General features: G+C 40.7%; 1 protein-coding gene across 12 annotated transcripts in view; it reads right to left on the reverse strand.

Annotated features, from left to right (window-relative positions):
• PHF21A (PHD finger protein 21A) overlaps nucleotides 1-20332 on the reverse strand; it is a 144461-nt gene that overhangs the window by 111986 nt on the left and 12143 nt on the right. For 11 of the 12 annotated variants that reach the window (XR_009958477.1, XM_062576221.1, XM_062576217.1 and 8 more), the window contains exon 2: nucleotides 584-624. The gene's annotated coding sequence lies outside the window, so the exon portion shown is untranslated. Of the gene's footprint in view, nucleotides 1-583; nucleotides 625-10384; nucleotides 10437-20332 lie in introns of those variants that run through there. The other variant, XM_062576214.1, reaches the window with a different exon arrangement.

The following is a 20332-nucleotide window of genomic DNA, read 5'->3' on the forward strand; positions in this document are numbered from 1 at the left end:
ATGTTTACATACAATATAAATATTCAGAGATCAAATGAACCATTAAGATTTATAATAATAATTACATAAGTACATTAGCACCTTTCTATTTTATCCCAATTTAAGAAATTTAGTCTCTGACAGAAATTCTAAAAGATAAAGCCTTAACCTATGGTTATATTGGGAACTAAACTTTGAAGCTGCCAGTTTAAGTTATATACGTAACAACATCGGTAGGACCTGTACAAAAGGTATGAATGCCTTCTGTGTGTACAAGAGGGCTCTGAATAACTTAGAATTTGGCACCTAAAATCCCTTCAAATAAATCTGTTTTCAAGCTACATAGGAGAAAATGCCCTATTTTCAAACAGATTAAGTTTGCCAGAATTACAGACCCTGAGGCCCAAATCTCATAGACCTACAGTGATTTTATTTATAGGATCTATGCTTCCATCTGCAACAGTTACTTTTTAAGATTTAATTTCTGAATATAAAAATTGACAGGATTTTGTTTTCAGTAATCAAACTTCTCCAAAAATGGATGCTACCATTAGTACCATCTGTTCTCAGGTAAACCATCTTTTGCCCAGCAAAAACTACTTACCAGTTCTGAGAAAGTTATCTCCTTCAGCTCTCCACTCCCTCCTGCAAAACAAAAACAAAACAAAGAAATAATGAATAATAGTTTAAATACAGTTTGAAACAAGAAAAAGAATATTCACAGATTGGGATCTTTTTTTCTTTTTTCTTTTTCTTTTTTTTTTTTAAACACAGAATCTAAAAAGAAAATCCGTTTGACATGGCAGAGCAAGCCAGAGAGACCTACAGCTCTAATCTGGAGTAAAGCACTGTTACTGTCACTAGGAAAAGAAGAGATCACAGCTACAAGCTTTTCTAGTTTTGTGCAAGGCCTCTGTTCCCCAACCCTTGGTAAAATACCTCACCTCCATCATAGTTATTAAGATCTAAATCACAAGCCATCGGCTGTCGTAGCTAAATACACCAGTCACCCAGCCCAGACGTTTGCCCACCTCCTCTGCTGGAGGTTATCCCAGCACAGCAAAGATGGTAGAGCAGGTGGTGTGTCAGCACAGTCACTGGAGCTCAAATCCCAGAGCACTCATGTAAACCGAAATCAATGGCAGTTTAAGCTAATATGCTAGGTCATGAACTGTGGAGGCTGAGAAGATGCGCTGCCCATTAGGTTGCCGGTGTCATGGGAAGTAGAACACTTAGCAGAGGAGAAAGGTGGCACCTCTTAAATCATCCCCAGATGAATCATACAAAATCGTGAGTCAGAGCCCTAAAAAGATAGCTAAAATATAAATGGCAATTCATTTTCTCAATTACTTTGCCTGAAGCTAAAAAAAACCCCACCCTCTAAAATACTCCCGTTTTCTAGTAAAATACTAGAATATTAGTCTATTTAAAGGTTTGAGTCCACAGCCAACCAGATTTTTGCAGATATATTTCCATCCACACAAGCCATTGCAGCCGAAGTTTAAGCCCCAGTGCTACAACTAGATACAGCAGAGAAACCCATATAATGTCTCAATCAGTGGAGACCACTGAAAATGACGTTTTCATTTGCTAACCAGCAGAAGCAGGGTGCTGATGAACACCTAGAACAGAACAGAAAATGGGAAGCCTGCTGTCGGTAGTGACTACGCATACTGCCTCCCTCCTCTACTGCCCAACTTTATTGTGCATTCGGAACTCAAAATATTACAGAAGGGAAGTTGCTTATCTAAATAAACCCAAAGAAGTGTTTCAGAATTAATTTATGTCCAACTACTAACATGACAGGATATGAAAAGTGGAGGATGGACTGTTTTGAGGATATATTCAAATTAAGTGCATTTGCTCCGGATGCCACAGAACTTGAAATATCCTCACCGTTGATAGTTATCAAAAAGCCTTAAATCTCAAGTTCTAGTTGTTTCTTCTTTGATCTTAACACCTTAGTTGTTACCTCCATCTTCCACCATCAATCAGTTATTTTCTCGGTCTGAAAATCCATACAGGAAGCTCTTTAATCACTACAAGCACTAACTCTCCCTCTCCAATAGGCATTAAGGCTACAACTGTGTTTCAGTGCTATAAACATTTTTTTTCAGTCAGTCATCTACAGTAAAGAAAGCTAAACAAAAGAATCCAGCACTACACATCTAAATATACACTCTTAGAATAAAAGAGCACAACTTTTATTAAAAAAAAAAAAAAGAAAAGCATCAGCTTGTTTGCTGTGCAAGTACACTCAGAAGAGAAAACCATCACTCTTAAAAGTAACAGCACGATAAACCGTTCCTTCCCTTCTCGCTTCCCCCCGTTCTACGCAGAGACCCCCCTCCAGAGCAGGGCCCTCGGCTCTTCAAGGCCGCATCTCTCTCTCAGCTAACTCCGAGCCAAAAGCTGCCTCGTCACAAGCCTCCGAGCTGCCTGCATCTACTTCGAAGGTTGCAACCCCAGGCTGAGGAGCCAGCGGCTCCCGAGGGCAGAGTTAGCAACTCCGGGAGTCCAACCGTGACTCCGAGTGATTTTCTGTGTTGCCTTGGAGAAGTCACTTAAAGAGGACCTAGACAGGGAATGGAAATGTATTTACATCCTCTTCTGTATATAATTTACTACAGTTCTTTTTCTTTAAGCATTAAGAGCAGATCAATCTTTGGAAATACAAAATACCTTAATTCTGCCCTCATGCAAGCACAGTATTTTTCCTGGCAACTCTGCCTCACGTAGCAGAGAGGATAAAATTAAAGAACGAAGAATCTGTCAAACAATTTCTTTACATTCTGTGTTTTTGGGTTGCAGCCTCATGCCACCTTTCTATTCAACATCTAGGCTCTACAGCAAATAAAGAACTGGTTTCCTCGTAAGAAACAAGCTAACGAAAACCACAGAAAAACCTGCACCAGATGCACATGAGTTTGCTTATATCGGGAATTGAGAGAGAAGTGAAGTACAAACATGATAAAACCAAGCATGATAATTCCAAGTATCTTAAATGGACTTAATTTGCCATAGTTCTTAACATTTGCATAGCATTATATATACTTATCCTTACAATAACCTGACTGTTAACCATGGTTAAGGCCGTATCACTTTCTGTGCAGAGGACAAGCTGGCCCAGAAGATTCTGACTAATTTCTGCTCCATCTTCCTTAGTACCACAGAAACATGAAAAAGATCAAAACAGACACGTACTACAGTTCTCTTAATGATGTCCAGAAGATTTCTAGCTCTGATTCCCCCCAAAGGGGAAGAGCAGACAGCTCTTACTCAGGCCGTTGTAACAGTCCAACCAAAGGGCAGAAGATGGCATGCCTGCCCAACTCTCAGCTTCTCCCTTCCCGGAGGGACGAAGCACCCGTGAAGGGCGCCAGCTGAGGTGCTCTACCTTCATAGGACACCATCACCTCCATATCCAGGTGTCTTTTGGATGACCTGCCCAACTGGTGAATAAATGGAGACAGCGAGTGTTCTCACACCAGACGTAAGATGCATCCCCTTTGCTTCTGATACTAGGTCAAAAATACAACAAAAATCTCCTCTGCGTGCAAGTTGAACCTCTACTGCCCCAAAAGAAAAGCACAGTTGTACCTTCCATGCCAACCTAACCATTTGTAAAGGGGGAACAGGAGAAAAGCCACACAGATCGGCTGGAATACCAACAAACTATTTCTCACATTCACTGGTGTGATACAACTAACCTAAAAAAAGAAAAAAGAAGAAGAAAAAAAGAAGTTTGGTAATTTTTAAAGACAACAGATGTAAGGGATCGGGATCTTGAAAAAGTGTTATTACTACATTTGTCTAGTCAAAAGTGAGAGCAAGTAGAGATAAAAAACATGGTCAAGACCGATGTTCTCTATAGGGCACCATTACCTACTCCGAGCCCACAATTTCCCCTGGCGACGGTAAGCATTGGACACAACCTTTTGTTTTGATTAACAAATAGCAGGTTCACATATGCCAAAGTTTGCTACATGGCTCAAAAAGGCCTTCGCCCAGTGGCCATCATCAATATTGCAGTAGAAGAGACTCAAGCCCTCGGAAGGCAGTTTCCATGGTTAACCAAATTTCACGTGACGACAGAGAACTTGACGTCTCTGATGTTGCTACTTAACCTACAGCCATTTGGGCAACAGGAGGAGCATCCTGACTTCAAGTGCTGCTTGCACAGATCTTCTTGCTAGCAATCAGGGCTCTGAAAGTAAGGAATTATCAGTCAACTTGCTTTTACTGACAAAGGACAAAATTTAACTATATTTCATACAGCCATAATGAATTAGTGGAGCTTGACAATTCAAAAATCGCAGATCGAAAGCTTGCCAGAGAATAGCTTATGACCAATTAAATCTGTGGCTTTGGGGCTCGACAATACTGTGAGCATTTGGAGTTACTGGGAACCCTCCCAGAGTAGCACTAGTGGGAAAGGTATTTGATAGAGACATCCTGCTCCTACAGATGAAATGGGATTACTTCTTGTTCACACCCAGAACACACATACAAACTCATATTCTCTCTCGCACTTTCTTACTTGTATATACACTCTACAATATACACTGGAAAGATTAAATAGATGGCTCAAAATCACTTCTATTAATAAAAAAGTCTGAAAAGTTGAGCAGTTTGCACTGTTTCTTTTCTTAACGTAAAACCAAGACAAGTAGAAATGCACCATGAAATGTCAGCTATTCAATTTACTGAGATTTTCCTTTGAAGGCCCTAGTAACATAGGCTGTAAGCTCTCTTCAGTGTAAGTCTGCATGGCCAGCTCTCAAATTATAACAGTAAATGCTGCAATATTGGGGAATTTTAAAACTCCAGCTCTGGGAGTCATACTTCTGTATCCATCTCTGCTTTCTATTAGGAACATTTCCTTCTTCCTAAAGCAGTAATATTAAACCACATGACTAGAAGAGAAGGTTGAGCAATGCTCAAGTATGTTTACTACAAGTTAAAAACAAAAAGCATTTTAAATTAACATTATATTAAATATCAAAGTTTTAGAAATACAATTTCTGAGTAAGATGGACTGCTGAAGACCTGGTATTAGTAAAATTATTAGCCTGAATTGTGTTTTGTTTTGTTTTGTTTAATTAAACTTCATCTTACTGGTCTGAGTATCTTAACAGAAATAGCAAGTCACGTTTTTAAATAGTCAGCTGGGTTTTCAGCACTTGACTGGATATGACCCTGAGCAACCTGATCTAACTTTGAAGCTGGCCCTGCTTTGAGCAGCAGGGTTGCACAAGATGACCTTAAAGTTTCCTTCCAATCTAAGTTATTCTGTGATTCTCTAGTTTAATTTGAAAAAAGAAAAAAAAAAGAAAAAGAAATTAAATCCTTAACTCCATTTCCTACACAATAATTCTACTGCTTTCTTTCACTCTGGTAGGAGTTCCAGAAAAATGCATGACATATCTAAACAAAATAAAAAGCTTTGTCTGATATAGACATACATTAAAAAAAAAAATCTTACAACTTAAGTGCTTCTAGGCAACATATATAAAGAAAAAAAAGCACCACCATCACAAAAACAATCACATTCTGCTGGTCAACTTCAAACTTTTTGTCGATGTTTGTAAATACAGTGAAAACTTACTCACTTCATGAAATTGTTATGAAAACAAGAGATCTCAAACTCCTGTGTTTAAGATCTGGCAGCCCCAGCCGATGTCAAGAGACATTCACACGGTTAAACTCTGTGTATGGCATTTGAAGTTTTAATAGACCACCTAAATGCTAAGTATCTGTATTTTAAAATGCTCCGTTATATCAATCAGATACTAATTGTCACCTTTATGTTATACAATAAAGTTTATGCTACTGTAACCGGAGAGACGTATTTGGGAAAAGACGTGGGAAACGCGGAGCCCTGCTTCGCCCCGGTTCCAGCCGCGACCCTTTCCCGCTCTGGAAGCCGCCGCTCAGAGGCACCACCTCTGCCACAGCACAATTCAGGTTTACTTATGTCTGACTTGAGTTTTCTACAGTTAAAAGTCACGCGATTCAGCGGACAAACAGCTGGGCCTCCCCTGCCCCATAGCTTTTGTCTATCCACACAATTTATTATGTGCTTTTAGCAGCAAATAACTTGTAGTTATTTGCTGCTATATTGCTGCTAGTTTTAGCAAAATCCTGTGCACTCATCCCAGCTACAGTAAATTAAATGAACAGATAGTATACATACACTATATACATATTATAGTATATTTGGCGTTATTATGAGTTGATGTGTTCTCTTCCATATAAAAATACGTGTTTCAACATACAAGACATTGCAGACAAAGGGCATTAGAAAAATTAGAGACCATCACGTTTACTGCTAGACCATGTAACTTCTCCTCAAGAACTTCATGTGAATTTGTCACAATATAACACAATTTTTACTTTTTGCTAATTTTTACTTTTTACTGCTGTCCTGTTTAGTCCGCAGGATGGATTCAAAGGAAAAAGGACTAATTGCGCGGAGGCAGGTATGAGGCTGACATTCTCTCACGTTTCAGAGCCCTCTTTAACAATACTAAGGCTGGTTACTTTTGCCTTAAAAAACACACACAAACACACAAAACCTCGAGAAACTACACACACACAACGGATTGACAGTCTTTGCCTTTACACGCGAACTCCTCAAAGCAACAGCTATCCCTTTGGTATTTGCAAGGTATCCTGCATATACAGGACACTTGCAGTTCTTCTTAGGAAGACAAGTCATTATAAAAGTTACTTTAACACAATTACACAACCAAAAAAAACGTAACAACTCATATTCCTTAAACAGGGCCGGATTTCTGCAGTGTAGAGAAAGAGAAACGCCGACCGTAGCCCAGAGAGGGGGTACGCAAGCTATTTCAAATTCATTACTACAAGGCTCACATTTCAACAGCCACGCTGCTACCACTGGTGCTGTCGTTTCCGGGACTGAAAACGAGTCTCGTGCGCGCCAGCGCGAGGAATCCGATCTCGCTCTGTGCCGGAGCTGGGAGAAGTCGCGCTGCCCGCGCGAACAGCCGCCCCGGCCACCACGCTGGGAGGGACAGGACTGCCTGGGACAACCGAGACATGGGCATGCCTTCCTCCTCCTCCTCCGTGTGCACAACCGCTTTTCATCCGCTCCCTCTCTTCCCTTTCCCCACCCCAGTATACGGGTAATTCCCAGTATACAGTTAAGGAACTATGCTTTTCTATTGGTGCATGCAGAAACCTTCCCAATTCAAAAACTACGAGCATCAATTCTGCCTCTGCGAGTTCCTTTTGCCCTTAATATGAGCCATGAAACTGATGGAATGAGAGTTTAAGACACCAGAAACTGATTTCAGTCAGGGACAGGTTGGCTCACCTTCCCTAGAACAGTTTAGAAAACTGTCAAACTATGTTTTCGATGGAAGCACATGACACTATCACCAGATTATGCAGAAGCAATGCTACATTTAACATATAGACAGAGCTGAAAGACTCACTACAGATTAAAAAAAAAGGCTACCCTCATTGTATAGAAAAGTTAGTCTTATTTAAATATAAAATATACGCACATATATATAAATGAAAGTATCAACAAAAACACATTTAAGCAAGTAAGGATTAAAATCTTAGCTCTGCTTTCCCACGACTACCATTCTAATAGAAATGAGCAGGTCTCGCTGAATTTAGTTCTTCCGCTGGGGAGTGGGAGTGATGGGGCAGAGGAGGGGTGGAAACCCCACTCGAGCTCAGGAGGCAGCAAAGGGAGCAATCCCGTTTGCCCTGGTGGAAAATCAGCATAAATGTGTTCTGAAAAAAAAAAATCTCGGGATTCCCTCTCTCACCTGCAGGGATTTACGAGCTCTCGGGCTCTGCACTTCTCAGGAGCGTAAAGGCGCAGGGGACCCCTGGGATATATACAGCACTCCTAGAGAAAGATCCCCCCCAAACACACGCGGCCCCCATGCTGCTACCATCGCCTCTCTAAGGGACATTAGCAAAAATGCTGAGCCTCACAGCGCCCGCTGAATTACCATTCACCAGTCCGAGATAAACACAAAACCAGATCGTCCACGCAACATGACTAAATTCCTGTTGATAAAAAAAGCTGGATGATCCCAACTTTTATCTTAGGGAACCACGTAGCTATTCAGAAGGTGCTGTTTATCTATACATACACCGAAAGGAAACGCTAGTCTTAATTAGGACTGTACATTTATGCTTTACTAACAGCACAAGAGCAAAGTGGTGGTTTTTTTTTTTTTTTTTTTTTTTTTTTTTTTTTTTTTTTTTTTTTTATGGTAATTGAGGCTGGTAGCTAGGGAATATTTTGGAAAAACGAATTAAAAGGTCTACATGATATAAAGATATGGCAGGAAGGCCAGGCTTGGCTTGGCTTTTTTAAAGTGTTCTGCAACAATCCACAACAGCTGCTGGTAGTTTTTTGTTTAGGAAAATATCAAGTTTCAGTTAAACTTTTACAATGAAAAAAAAAATCAATGACTTAAGTCTTTGAACTGAAACCACTTTTATATTATTTACAATCTATCTACAAAAGTATACACACAGCTGGGAGGTAAAGGACAGAAGGTAAACAGGGACGAAAAGTGTTCCCTTCCCTAGCTGTACTAGACCACTGTTTTGTTTCAAAATTTCTAAACTATTCAAAGGGAAATTATCTGGAATCTTTTTTTTTTTTTTTTTTTTTAATCATGTGCCTAGAAAAATCAGTTCATTAACCTGTACCGTTCTTAAGGTGCATTGTAAATTCATCATCCCAGTAATACAGAAGAAAGGCAGCAACTTCTCCATTTCAGAGGCAGAGGACTATTTGGGGAAAGGAGGGAAAGGAAGAGGAAAGAGTTGTGACCAGGAGAAAGGAATATTTTCTAGAAAGAGTAGTGCTTGAAATAGATCAAACACACATATGAAATACAAGATATTGCTTTAACAACTGAAGAGGTGGAGAACAAGCCAAATTAAGAAAACTCTCCTCCAGTACTGATTTAAGTACTTTTCCTCCAACTCCATTAAGAAGGGAGGAATCTCTGGATTTTTGTTTTGCTCTTTAAAACATGAAGGGGGGAAGGGAACCATAGTAAGTGCCAAACTATTTTTTCCCTTTGAGCAATCCACTTCCTCTTGGAAGGAACCAGCTTACGGGAAGCGGACAGTTAGAGAGGCAGAAGGGCCCTCCGCGTTTTGGGAAGCGGCCCGGAGCGCAGCAGGAGAGGAGCTGGGCACTGCTGCCGGAGAGGACTCCAGAGGCAACGTGCCAGCGGGAGGCACCTTTGACAACTGCTAGAAATGCTGCAGTAACTTTGGGAGAGAACTTCAGGTATGCGCAGATCCCTTGCCTGTGCAAACTGCTTCTTAAATTTTTAATCTATCTGCCAGGTAAGTTCAGAGGAAAAAGAAAAGAAAAAAAAAGAAAAAAGGAAGAAGAAGAGGGAAAAAGCAACCAGTGCTTCAAGCACGAAACAGTGACATTCAAGGACAACTATGGCCTTCCATTTCCACAGCAGAACTAAGTGTTATTAACTCAATTTGCCAGCAGGGGGAAATGCCAAACAAGTGAAAAAAAGTTAAAGAGCAAAATACTAAAGGCAAGGAATAAAATCAAAAGTAATGAAAGAAGCATGCACACACACGCACACACACCCCTTAACAGTTAGGCGAGGGCAAATATTGTGCTCTTAGAAAGGGGAGGAGGGATAAAAGAAGTAAATACAATGCAAAATAACCAAGTATTTTGCTCATTCTTCCAGATTTGGAGAGGAAGCAGTGAAAGTGCCAGGCCAAAACAGAAGCATTGAAGAACAGGATGAGCAAGCAAACCCCAGACCGCCGACATCAGTGTTAGCACTGAGCGACTGCAGATCAATTATTTCCTTGCATCTAACATTCTGACAAAGACTGAAGTTTTGCAATTACATGACAAAAAAAGGAACTGAATGTGAACTTTTAAAGGACTGTCCAACACTAAAGTATGAACAAGTTTAAAGCAAATACCTATTTTATACAAAATCACTCTGTATTACAGAAGACTTAGTACATTTCTACAGAATCCCAGGAGTCTGAACAACTCCTTTTTGCTGAAGAGATTTCAGAACAGCAGGGGTCCCATTAGACACCCTATTTTTATTCCACCTTATAAATATTATCTGTACACCATTTCCATGGTTACAAAGTACAGTGAAAGCTACTTAAACGGACCAGCAGTTAAGGGAATAAACCTGTTTTAAACATGTTTTGATGAAGGGCCACGCGCATGCAACAGACAGGAAACAGACACAATTATAGGAGGCATTTTAAAACCAGGAAACACAAACTGAAGTGTTAAACAATCTGTTCAACAAAGGAATTTAAAATGGATTAACAGTGCAAAACAAATCAGACAAGCCCTGCAATCGCTAGGACTTCTGGTTTAAAGCATTACCGGGTAAGAATCAAGAGCAGCACCAGGGAGGTTTTTGGTGATGGCTACAGAGAGACGAGCCGCTCCAGTACCACGATACTGTCCCACAAGCACGAGCCAGAAGTTAGCTGCACAAGGAATAATAAGCCTAAAAAATTCCAAGGAGCTGCGATTCGAGGCTGTGTGTCAGGGCCCCCGCCGCAGTAGGTGATCTTTCACGCTTCTGCGGGGATAAGGCTCTTTCGAAGTCGGACGCCGCGCTGTCTTCCTCCAAGCCGAGCGACGCTTCCTGGGCATGCCCAGGGAAAGGTTAAACCACTCCACTGAGCGGTAGCCTAAGTAAATCCCAGTTCCACTTCCAGTTTACAACGCTACCTCTGGTTTCTCCGCTTTCATTTACATTTATCCAGCACTGAGCAGGTACTCCCACGGGCAGCTGACCGAGACTCCCTCCGGTATTTTCTGCTCCAGCTGTGAAGTTTGACTTCCCCCTGTACCAGCTGTATTGCTCACTGGAGCCTTGTGCAAAAAAACAAACCAAACCCCAGAGCAACAGCCTCCTCCTCCCCAAGCCTGGCTTGCAAACTGTCTTTTAGATGATCTGCATGATCCTCCTCTTCCCACTCCGAGACCAGACTACCTGTGGAAGTACTGGGTTAAGGGAGGCGCCTGAATCTGCCAGGCACCCGGGCACCGGAGCTCCGTACATGCTGCCTGCTCGCTCGGGCGGAGTAAGAGTCACTATTACGATGCAGAGGATAGCAATTCTTTAGTTTTTTACTACATCTTCCAAGAAAAGACCTGTGTAAAAGAGGTCAGGGAGAAAAATCACCACCCCAGACACACCTTAAATACTAAAATTAAATCTACCTGTGCTATTTTACCTACAGGTCAACCTACATGTCAACACACGGGACGGGTGCAAGTCCATGCTTCCTGTCTGGCATACTACGTAGGATAAACTGCTCTCTTCAATTTAATTCTTTTTTTTTTAAAAAACACATGCATTAGAAATAAGCTATTTAATGTATATACACTACAGCAACAACAGAAACCTGAAATTTAGCTGTTAATGTAAATTCTCATGTTCCGTACCTATGACACCATAAAGTACTTAAAATAAAAAATGCAGGAGCTCATTTTACTTTTTCCAGAATTTTTCTTTTAATATAAAGCTAGATAGCTCAAAAATTAGAAGTTATACATAAATTATTACTTTTTCAATGCTACAGATCACTCTGAATCTAGTATGTCACGGGCTTCCGAATAATTGCCAGTAAGACAATACAAAAATGATTTGTTAGTGAACAGATATTCACATGACAAAAGTATCAGAGAGCCATCATTTACTGCTCGTTCTTAAAATCTGCAGACAGACCAAGATGAAGAAGGTAATGCTTGACACCTTCTAGAAGTGGCTTCTTCTATAAAGGATACTGGCAATTTGGTTTCACACTGCTCTGTGCTAAAAAAAAGTCTCAAACTTCTGTTGATACGGATGGATGTCGGGTGCTCTGAGCCCTGCAAAAGGAGACGGGGACCCTCTGTTGCTACTGGAAAGTTACTACATTTTCTGTACTCTCAAATAAATGCAACATCTGTTCCAAGTACAGCCTGCTAATATTTACTAAAAAACATTCTGTATCTGGCTTGCTTTTTACTCAAAGTCTGATTTTATTTCGTCAGCCATTATTTCATTATACTATGTAGTCATTTTGGCACTCCTGGTTTCCTGAGCACAAAGATCCACTAAAAATGAGACAAGCTCAAGACCCTCTAACAGTAATTGCCGCGTGCTCTCTGCGTAGATTAAATAAAGCAAATAAAGAGCATGAGGGTTTTCATGAGTTTCTAGTTGTATACACTGATAAAGTATAGAACGTCTAAAGGCATCAGCTTGCATAAAATTAAGACTAACATGTTGTACAGGCATGAATAAAAAGACAACGAACAGAATTGGGTAAAAACACACTTGTTTCCAACTCTGGACTAAACAGAATAACCCAAGCTCCTTTCTCTCCTCCTCCACCCCAAAATAAAAGCATGAGTGAGAACGGATTTTATTACAGTCTCCGAACTGTTATAAGCAAAGTCAAATTCAGGCACTCGCATTTAGCATGCAGGCTGCGCGCCCTCCCAGATACGTCCCACTGAGAAAACACGCTCGCTGAGCTCGCTGCTTCCCAAGGCCTCCAACGCAGCTGTCACGAGGCCTGAATCAGGTAGCGCTGTGCTCGGGGCTGCTGCTGACGGCCAGGCTTTACTGCGTGGGGTTTGGCCCTAGTTCTCCCCTCTTTACTAGCGCAGCCTCCGAAGCGTCGGTGGCCGTCGCGCTCTGATCCTCGACCGCGACAGGACTCGCTTTGCTGGGCCGCACCACTGCTCTCGCAGCAGGCCTCCGAGGGAGGGGGAAAAAAAAAAAAATCCCCCCTTCCAGCTGCTTCGTGCTGGGCCCGAAGACCGCCCGGACTCGGGCTCGCTCTCGCAGAGGTTCGGAACACAAGCCCGGCGCCGGCGCGGCCTTCACGCGTCTCCCCCTCCTCACCCACCCCGGTTCCTTACCGCCCTGCTTATCTTCACCCAAAGCCCTAACATGGAAAGTGCAACTAAATTTGGTCCGAGGACCCCGAGTGTTCCCTTCTAGGGAGCCTGATCTCTCTGTCAGAGAAAGCAGAGGGCCTAAAGTAGCTGTCTGATCAGGATTAACCTAATTCAGCGTTTTTCTTCTCTCAGGATTCCTAATATATCTTGTGTTTTTGCAAGCCCAGGTTGAGGACGAACAAAAAGGTTCTGTATTTATACAGGCAAGATGAAACAACACTGACATAAAAAAAAAAAAACGTATTTTCTAATAGCTTTACCCTGAATGACTTTTTGGGCAGAGTACTTGAAGCAACAGCGAGTCTCGTGAGACTGACACGGGACTACTGGGAAAACACAGCAGCACAAGCTAAAGCGCAGATGAACTCGTAAAATTTATTTTCATTAGACCAAACAAAACCAGGCAGCATTCTGGAGATTAAACAGGTATCAGAATATTGTATAAAAACAACCTCATTAAAGGAGTCTAAGACATAAGTGGTTTAAAAAAAGGGGGGGGGGGGGGTGACACTTTACCCAAATGTTGTAGACAGAAGTGGTTTCACTGCATCCTTTTCATACAGTTTGTTCCTTCCAGGGAACAGTCCACAGCAACTCTAACTTCAAAGGCTTCCCAGACAACCCAGCGTACACACACCTTTTTCTTTAATAATTATATGAACAGCTTATAGCTTATTGCAATGAAAACCCTGACACACTCGATACGTAGAATTTTAAGGCAGAGTTGCAAAGAGCTCACAATTTAGCAACACAAAAAGATGGAAAAGTAAAAATTAGCTGATGTATGACCTCAGGAAGATCTATTTCTCTCCCTCTCCATTACTACGGATTTGTTTTCTGACCTCAATGCATCGCAGACTTTCTCTATTAATGACTGTCAAAAATATGTTTTCGAAAGAATTTGGTCAGGATTTGAGCAGCCGTTTCTCTCCTCTCTTTTATGTAAAATATACTTGAATTAAACTCTAAGGTTTATTTCAGTCTCGTCTTCCAAGAAATGCCTGCTCTAGATGGAAGGAAAAAATAAGAAGAAAAAAAAAATCAGGAAGACACTCGCATAATCCTTTTCAGCCTCTTCTGCTGCAAGAAAACATGTATTCTTGCACCAGCAGGAGGTATTTAAGTTCCCAAAACAACAAACATGAATATTTTTAAGAAATCTAAAATGAGAGACAATTAATATCTCAGAAGCCACTCCTAGTGGATAGTAGTCCCTACTATCATTTTAATCTGTGCTAAATAGCATATTTGAAAATTGTCTATCAGAGAAACATTAAGAATTTCAATTATTTCAGCCTTTTCTATTTTATCAAGTCACATTAACAAGCGCATAGTATCTGGCAATGGTTCTGTGGGGGGAGCAGCTTCTGTATCATCCTTAGATTCCCTGTACAGGCTCCAGTCCTGGAAGAAGGCAGAATACTAAGAAGTACCTTTTTCTAAAGAGGACAGGATGGTTGTTTAGTGAACAAATGAAGGGACCCAGGGATCAGCAGGAACACGTGTTTCCAGTTTCGGAACTGAATCACTTCAATTGCCTGCATCAAGTCACTTTAAATGCTTCATCTTCCAAATAAAAACACATGGTTAGTAATGACACCTCGCTGATAACAACGCAAGGATTCATTCCTGATCTTCTGTGTTTTTAAAGAAGGTGTTTAAAAAAAGGTTCCCTAATCTACAAAACAGTGGTTTGTCCAGCTAAAGGCAGAGAACCCAAGGAACTTTCAGCTGTTTAAATTGCATGTGCTACAAAGACAAAAACCGTTATTCAGACTTCCTATTCACAAAGACCTAAAATGTCAGTCCCACTTTTTCAAACCCTGTATGAAAGTTCACATACGAGCAGCGAAGGTAACGGGAATTTTTATGAATTAAACTTTCTCAGTTAATAGATTTCTGCTGCAGTTACACAGTACACCAGAGACTGTTCAAATTCCACAAGATTAATACTAACCTACCAAAAAAAATTTTTTTTCCACAACTTGCCAAGCATTGCAACTATGCACCCACACAAGACCACAAGCTGCTAAGAGCTTCTGAATATAATAATGTAAAATTATAATTCAAATTACTAAATGCACAAATAGCAAGTAAGTTGAAAGGGGGTTGGATTTCCCCCTAACAATGATCTAAACCACCTAGATATCTAGAAATTTGTACAGTGCTGTGAGACTCTGTACGTACCGAGCAAAGCTGAAGTATAGGGTGTAATTCCTACAGCAGGTAAATTGTTTGGGTCTGCATGTCACATCTGCATGCTCCTACTTGAGGGCTTAGCCCTCTCACCCTCCGGGCTAGAAGCCTTCAGACAGAAGCGTCTGTCACGGCCTCCCACCCTAACCCCTCGGATATGACAAGAAAGAACACATAAACCGCGCTCCATCTAATAATTTAATCCCCTATCAATACCTACTGAAGTAAGGAAAAAGACAAATTCACATGTGAAAAAGGTAAACTCTCATGTAAAAATCACAATAATCAAAGTTTTACTACTAATAATAAAATCTCTGAAAACTGTCTATCCCCACTTCTGCAGAAATTCAACCAGTTAATACAAACTCCTCAGAAAAGCAAACCGAGATGTTCTAGATAAACAGGGATTATGAGAGTTAACACCTGCCCTTGACCTGGCAACCAAACAGCTTTAAAACTGAGCATAACACCCCTCATTGAGATCAGAGCTGAGAAAGTGAGGCGTTTTGATTTTAAAAATCAGTTAAAAAAAAGAAAAGAAAAACCAACTCTAAAAAAGATGTCAAAAAGAGATATGCAAAAGATTCCTGGTATTTATTCAGAAAAAAAACTTACAGCAGGTTATAACAAAAACACAAGAAGCTTGGTGAAAAAGACAAAACAGTGAATTCCACAAACTGGAAGAGAAATGGTCTGAAAATAGAAGCAGGGGTGACACTACCAACCAGAAGTGGTGTGATGTAATTCACAGTACTCCAGCTTACCAAGTACTGGCTATTTAAACTATCTTGCAAAAATCACATCTCCGAGGAACACTCTCTTCCAAGTGTTTATTGGAGAATGCAGCAGATTGCAATCTTAATGATATGAAGCTCTTGGACATTCAACTTCAAAGCAAAAGAAAGGGGCAGCGGAACACGTAATTCAAACAGCTAAAATTCATACGCTATATTGCATCAAAAAGAAGGGGAACGTGAACAGGTTCATATGCCTCACACCACCTCGGATCAAAATCCAGGAAAGGGCCTTCCCCTTCTTATTTAGGGGACATTAAAAAGACTGAACACAAAGGAAAGCACCAAATGCTCACAAAGCAGGGAGGTTATCAGACCAAGGATCAGGACTGAGGCTTTGCCATTGAACATACTTGCAAGTGATCTGGCGAAAGGGGAGAGTACAGAGATTATGATGCCTTCCATTACTCCAGATGTTTAAAATTAAAGCAGACTTCAAAGAGGTACTAGGGATCTGATAATACGAAATGATTGATTTTCATTTGTCGTTTTATTGTCCCATGTTGACAAGTGCAAAGTAACATACTCGGAGGAAAAAATAACCCTAACTACACATACACAATGATGAGTCTAAATTAGTCATCATCACTTAGGAAAGAGATCTTGAGATTACGGCAAGCAAACAGTTCAACTCCCAGCAGCGCTTCAGAACGCCAGAGAAGATCTTAGAAGTTATTAGGAACAGAACAGAGAGCAATGCACGAGACATTCCCCTAAGATGGATGCTACAGCTAATTCTGGTCACTTCACCTCAAAAAGGAGGCAGCTCAAAACGGAACAGAGAAGGATGACAACCTGGGAGTACGTCTGAAATAAATGAAACTTCTTCTGACACCGACCCACCATGCACAGTTTAACTAACTGTGTGGAACTCACATCTATGGAAGCTAAAGACACAAGTGAGTCCAAAACGGCAATAAACAAATTCACCCATAAATAGGCTTAGAGTTGCTATTCACAGTGAATAGCCCAAATGTACCTTCCTCATCAGGCGGTAGCTAAACAATTGTCCCTCACAATTTACTCTGTTACTAATTCAGAAGTTGATACACTTCACCTATTTCTTGTGCACTTAAGCCAGCTGCTGCGGGCCACTGATAAAGGCAAGATACTGGATTATATGGACATTTGGTCCAGCACAGCATGTTAATTCCTACATTTAATCACACTGAGCAGCCAAAGAATCAGGGGGTTCTTCTGGCAAATAAACTAGATTATAATTCAAACATAATATTAGAAGTATAAATTGTAACTTCTAAAGCAGAACATATTGCATCAGTAAAATAAAAATGTGATCAAATATTCCACTTTTATTTTTAAATACAACCCAAACCACTGAAAAATACAGATACTCTTGCAAGCCCCTCAATAACCAAGACGTCCACCAAAGGAGATTCAGGCACTTAGTCTCTCTCAACCTAGAAAGACCCAGAAAGTTGGAAAGCAGCACTAAACATAAGCCATGGATGTTTGCTGGAAAAACTGCCAAGAGCCATTTAAGATTGGCAACAACTTGGCTTCCTCCCAGCTGACCAGAAGAAAGATCTCCTGAACCAATGGATTCAAAGGAACATGTAGATGAATGTCTGACTCCTGTCCAAGAAAAATGAACTTGCCAAAGACATCAGGTCTTGTCTGACCCTGAAGCGGTACTGGATGCTCTCCCTTTTAATAAGGGAGCCTAGCTGAAGAAATACTCCTGTTGCATAAAATGTGTAACCTCTAGCTGAGACCCAGGACAAACACTGAACAAAATCCTGCTAGAAATACCGCAAATTCTGCTAGAAAGTACTGCCTAAACAATCCGGTGAATGTCTGTTTTCTCATCACTGTCAACTTCCTCCTCTTCTGACAGATAAGCTTTTGAAGATAGCCAAGCTGAAAGCCATGCAGGATAAACAAGCAAGTCTCAATCTGTGAATCCTGACAAAGAAGTTTAATTTTCTAGAGTCCAAATATGCAGAGTCCAGAAAACAAAGCCAGTGTCCTGTGCATACCACCGTTCAGAACTGCTGTAGGCAGTAAGACGAACATGCCCAAAATGTTATAAGCTCTGGAACACACAAGTCTTAAGGGTTAAAAGAAAAAAAGCAAAAGAATTGCAGCTTCATGATCCTGATCATGAAGACACTGACATTGCCTCAGTAAAATTATTGCTCAATGACACTGGTGAGAAAGCTGACCGTGATACAGTTCAGATGAGAAATCTCAGAAGTCACACAAAAAGATGACAAGATGAAATTTTATGCTGTTTACGTTTTGCTTTCATTTCAGGTAGGAGGACAGAATCATCCTGTTATTTAAATAAGCTTCCTGCTCAAGGAATCACATACATTTTTTTTCTTTTTTTTTGGGGGGGGGGGGGGGGGGGGGAAGGAGGAACAACTCTGGGCTTTGGGGGTTTTGTTGTTGTTGTTATTTAGGCGAATAGCAGCATTGGAATCTGTCCTGTTGAAAAAGAACAGAAACATAATGCCTTTATCATCCTAAACACCATTTGTGTGAGCTACACAGGCAAAAAAAAAATACGCTACAAACCAATAATTCACAGAAATTGGCATTCTTATTCGTCGTTGGGAAACTTCAGATTTAGTAAATGTTTTCGCATCCAACATTGTCATAGGCTGAATGTTTCAGGTTGAATTTGCTGGTATCCCCTTGAAAGAACTGAGAGGAGATTTAATCATAGCATGTGTTTGTTCTAAATTTATCCATGCTTCAAAGCTTCTGCTGATCATCCATGGGGCAAAATTTCTCTCTTCTCCATCCCACCAGTAAACAGCATCACAGATTCGTAATTTGTCTTCTGGATGCACAGCTTCAGAAGTTTTCTTCTGAAGTGTTCAATCACTCACTGGGACCAAATTCTAATATTAGACAAGGTAAATAAGAGCTCCAAGTGGCACCAAGAAACCTCTCAAATCTCATTCACATCTTTTGTTTGTGATAAAATAAATGCTTATCCTTTCAGTTTCCACCTGAAAGCAAATGGGGTTCCCCCCCATATCATGTGATACTACTTTAATTGGTACACAAAAATACCCAGATGATTTTGACATATTCCAAAATATAGACAACTCTAATGTATCTTTTTCTTTACTCACATGTTGGGCTCTGTGGAGATGGTGGAAGAAGAGAACAGTTGTACAAACTTCTCTGGATTTATGTCTACTGGCCTGCAGTTGCAAGTGACTGGTCTCAGCGATGCAGGCTGACCTTTCTAGTGCGATACTGTTCTCATGCTGTTTTACGTCACATTTCCATGTCACTGGTACACAAAACGGACTCCTTTGGCAACACAGAAAACAAGAATCCAAAGCCCTCTCTACTGTATGAGAATCTGTTCCAGAATTAAAGTAACGAAGATGCAGTACCAGACAAGGCAATCCCATTGGATCTAAGACCTTTAATGCCAAGAAACACAAGTGACAATTATTTTAGAAACAGTATTTCATTAAACACTGGTGATGCCACAGTGATTGACTGTACATAAAAAGGAGAACTACGCCAATCACTGAACTGTTAGTGCAAGAAGAAACTCCAGCACATTTCTTTACACCTCACCTTTATAGCTCACGAGATCAGCAAAAATGAAGACTTCTACTTCACAGATGTCACTACACAGCAATGAATGAGACACAATAGTCACTGAAGTTGCCTTATATTTGGCCTTGAGTGTCTCCAAAATTTCAGAGTTGAAGTACTGCAACATACCACTTCAGTAAAGAGACTGTACTAAAACAGTTCATTCCTTAAAGTCAACCAAAGGCTCATGCAGAATCAGAGTCTGAAGATATGAACAGTTCTAACACAGCGGGCATGTGCCAAAGTTTGAGCTCTACAAACAGTGTAAGACACCAGCCGACACCACAAACGGTATTGTTTGTATGAACTTGAGGGTCTTAACTGGAGACATGCCAGAGTAAGAGACCCGCATTTACACGATCATGACCCAATGCACCCCAAAGATCAAGAACCTAATGCAATGGACAATCATGGAATTAATCACATGAAGTCCCAAGCATTACAGTCGGTCATTTAGGGGAACTATTTATGCTAAACATAGATTTAAAACATAAAATTTTCTTACATTTACAACTTTGGATGTTTACTGTAACATGCTAAACACAGAAATGCCTTCTCAAAAAAAAAAAAAAAAAAAAAAAAAAAAAAGGCGAGAAAGAGAGAAAGGGAGATGGACCTTCCAGATTTGCACTGGTATATCATACCTGTATTGAGTAGCCCTTAGAGGCAGCAGCAGCAACACTGGGCTCAGCTGACTGGGACAAATGCATAAATTTGGGTACTGTTGATTCTGCCATTTTTCCACATGGAGAAAGGGTTCGTCCAAACTAACAGAGCAAGACATTTGTCACTG

Source organism: Rhea pennata, chromosome 5, assembly GCF_028389875.1.
Source record: "Rhea pennata isolate bPtePen1 chromosome 5, bPtePen1.pri, whole genome shotgun sequence".
Lineage (NCBI taxonomy): Eukaryota > Metazoa > Chordata > Aves > Rheiformes > Rheidae > Rhea > Rhea pennata.